Source organism: Nematolebias whitei, chromosome 19 (genome assembly GCF_014905685.2).
Source record: "Nematolebias whitei isolate Nwh7 chromosome 19, NemWhi1, whole genome shotgun sequence".
Classification (NCBI taxonomy): Eukaryota; Metazoa; Chordata; class Actinopteri; order Cyprinodontiformes; family Rivulidae; genus Nematolebias; species Nematolebias whitei.
In genome coordinates this window covers 39744037-39747854 of record NC_056516.1, presented here as the reverse complement: position 1 = coordinate 39747854, position 3818 = coordinate 39744037, and the positions used below count along the sequence as shown (strand labels likewise).

General features: G+C 47.8%; 1 protein-coding gene across 1 annotated transcript in view; it reads left to right on the top strand.

Annotated features, from left to right (window-relative positions):
* The window catches only part of LOC119425637 (endoribonuclease ZC3H12A-like), a 17069-nt gene that overhangs the window by 5043 nt on the left and 8208 nt on the right, over positions 1-3818 (top strand). The window lies entirely within an intron of this gene.

Below are 3818 nucleotides of genomic sequence, written 5' to 3'. Positions count from 1 at the left end.
GGTGGTCTGCCTCATGTTGGGGGGGCAGGTTGTTCCAGAGTTTGGGGCCCATGACTGAAAAAGCCCGATCTCCTCTGAGCTTCAGCCAAAGCAGCTGATCAGATGATGTCAGGGCCCGGGAGGGAACGTAAGGTTCCAGAAGCTCAGAGAGGTGAAGGGGTGCGAGGTCATTCAGACGTTTGAAGGTCAACAGAAGAATTTTAAAGACTATTCTAGTTCACACAGGGAGCCAGTGAAGGGAGGACAGAACTGGAGTGATGTGTTCAGACCTACGAGTTCCAGTTAAGAACCGAGCTGCAGGATTCTGGACGAGCTGGAGACGTGAGATGGAGGCCTGGCTGACCCCAGCATACAGTGCATTGCAATAGTCCAATCGGGGCGGGACAAAGGCCTGGACCAGTTTCTCAAGGCCGGGTCTGGACAACACTGACCTGAGCTCAACTACCCGTCTTAACTGGAAGAAGGTTTTCTGCAGAACAGAGTTGATTTGTTTGTCAAACTTGAAGTCAGAGTCTAAAACCATCCTGAGGTTTTTACCAGACCGCTTCAGATGTGGCTGAAGAGAGTCCAGGTCTTCAGGGTCAGAGGCGGCAGTTGAGCTAGGGCTCAAGACAATGACTTCAGTCTTCTCATCGTTAAAACTTAGAGATCCATGATTAGTTGAACATGTTGGACTAAATATGTTGTATTTTTCATATCATCTTAAAAATAGCTGATGTGAATTGTAAAAACTCAATTACTTCAAAAACGATTTATGTTTTGTTACATTTTTCACCCATGGCGGCAGCCATTTTTCAGCTGTGCAATGCATGCTGGGTTGAAGCCACGGTTCGGTCCGTTCTGTACTGGACTCCACAGAGTAAACACAGGAAGGCTAACATTCCCCGAGTGGTTTTTATGATACTGCGTTTGTAAATTTAGATAAGGCCTCACCGCGTCGCTGTTGGCTGTCATTTAAAAACAGAAACGGCAGAAATAATGAGGTGAGTGTGCACCGCGTCCCACATGAAAAAAAGAAGAGCACGACGGGAAAAAGCTGACGGAAGAATGAAACTTCCGAAGGACCCACATTTGTGCTCTCAGCACTTCTCTCCAGAAGACTTTGAAGGAGCTGACAGGTTGTCGTTACCCGCGAGAGCTCAAATCAAATGTCGTGTCGACCATTTTTAACCACAAAGAGCCTAAAGCCGCCGCCGGCTAGCGAGCGAAAGATGCTGGGAAAAGAATCAGAGAGTGGTAACGCTGGAAGCTCTAGCTATTCCCCCTGCCGCTGGTACTGAATATAAAATGTCTGATCCAACACCAGACCAAAGACCAGACCCTGTACAGGTGCTACCAGACCTGACGGTAGACACAGAGCACGTCATCTACTCACCAGATCACACAGTCGACAAAAATCTTTATTACAGTTGTTTTCAACTAGAAAATGCTGAGCACAAGCTGCTGTCAGCACATCAGACGCAGCAGTGCAGAGGTCAGAAGATGTAACTGATCCCGTAAAGATGGACCACAGACCGGCCACCGGAAAATCAAGATGATCCTTGTGAGTTCTACATCAACTTCAGCACGCTCCGGTTCAAACTGAGACGGAGTAACGTTACTCATCGCTGTTTTGGCTGGACGGAGCTAGCACCACAGGACCTAGCATACACCGTTTACCCAGAATGCATTGCGGCACAAACAACATGGCGATATCCATGCAACAAGACAGAAGTCGTCTTTTGGATGAAATACGAAACGTTTCTACAATTTTTGTTTGTTTTTTGAACGTCCAGAAGATCTGACTTCACTTTTTTAGAGTTCACTGTTGATGTTCTGCTCACAGGAGGTTCTGACCCTGATGTGAGGAGGACAAAAGAAAAGGGGAGGGGCACAGGACAGTCACAAACTGATGTTAAAAGTTTTCTGCCTTTTTCTACAGTGGAGGCTGCATGGTGGAGGTAAGTAAACTGTAAAGGATGTTGTTGACCAGTTAAACCAGCATCTCTCAGCCTAGATAATGATTTTGATCAATAATAACACAACCATGTTGTTGTTGATGTTTTGTTCTCATGTCAGTTAGGGAGATGATCAGAGCCCTAAACCCCAGAGAAGATTCAGGCAGAGACACAGAGGTGCAGAAGTCTGCATCATCTCTAACCTCAGTGAATCCAGTGACCTGCTGGTGGGATGTGAGGGACAATATGTCAAACTGGCAACCAGGTATCTGTGTGTGCAACAACCATCATCTACAGCCTCAGAGTGAACATCTACTGCTGGAGACACCGTCAGCCAGGAGCAGCTGGTTTGTGTCCAGAGAGAACAGACATGTTCATGTTTCTGAAGAAGAACTGTTCAGTGAAAAGGTCCTCAGTGTGAAGCAGTGACCATTAGACACTGACCTGTCACTGGTTTGTAACTGGTCTTTGACCTGGAAATTATTTGTTTGTTTTAATGTAAGAAAACTACTTGGAAAAGAAAAATACCAGAGTTAAAAAATAAAACTCAAGATTTGTACTGTAATGTGTAACGTTGTTTTATTCTTGTTAGAATTTAAATTATTTATAAAGTTGGTACCGAAAAAAGAACCGTCCAGAAACCGAGACTGAAGTGAAGGTACGGGTACAGACTTTTTAGAAAGGTACCCAGCCCTAGTCCTGCAGAGACACCCGAGTCCTGCAGAGACACTTCAGTCCTGCAGAGACACCCGAGTCCTGCAGAGACACTTCAGTCCTGCAGAGACACCTGAGTCCTGCAGAGACACCTGAGTCCTGCAGAGACACTTCAGTCCTGCAGAGACACCCGAGTCCTGCAGAGACACTTCAGTCCTGCAGAGACACTTCAGTCCTGCAGAGACACCTCAGTCCTGCAGAGACACCTGAGTCCTGCAGAGACACCTGAGTCCTGCAGAGACACCTGAGTCCTGCAGAGACACCTCAGTCCTGCAGAGACACCTCAGTCCTGCAGAGACACCTCAGTCCTGCAGAGACACTTCAGTCCTGCAGAGACACTTCAGTCCTGCAGAGACACCTCAGTCCTGCAGAGACATCTGAGTCCTGCAGAGACACCTCAGTCCTGCAGAGACACCTGAGTCCTGCAGAGACACCTGAGTCCTGCAGAGACACCTGAGTCCTGCAGAGACACCTCAGTCCTGCAAAGACACCTCAGTCCTGCAAAGACACCTCAGTCCTGCAGAGACATGGCACAGGAATCAGTGATGATGATGATGAAGGAGGTCTTTCAGATCCTCGTCAGCTGCAGGACAGGTTTTTGGACCCGACACTTGTCCTGTTTTCACTTCTATCAGATGTTTAGGAAGAAGGACAGTACGAGAGAAAAACCACGTAAAGTCCAAAGAACCCCTCTGAGAGCTTCAGGAAGTCTGGAGACCTGCTGATCCAGAACCACTTTACAGATTACAGGAGAGTCTGGACCACTGGAGGGAAACACCAAGACATATGGACTGGACAAGGACAGCAGAGGACAAAGTCTCACCTGCACTGAGTTGAGCCGTAGACAGAGCAGAGTAAGAGCCGTCTGGTTCTGATGGACCCAAAGCAGTGACCGGAGTCCTGTCTTCATCTAAAGGACTGAGAGAAATCATGTGAATGTGAAGTTCATGTGAGGAGAAACTGGAGGAGGTGACGGAGACAAACCTCTGATCTTCATCCTGTTCAGCAGCCGTCTTCATCTTCTTCACCTGCAGACACAGAACCAGTTCAGACCCACACAGAACCAGTTCAGACCCACACACGACCAGCTGACCCACACAGAACCAGTTGACACACACACGACCAGTTGACCCACACAGAACCAGTTGACCCACACAGAACCAGTTG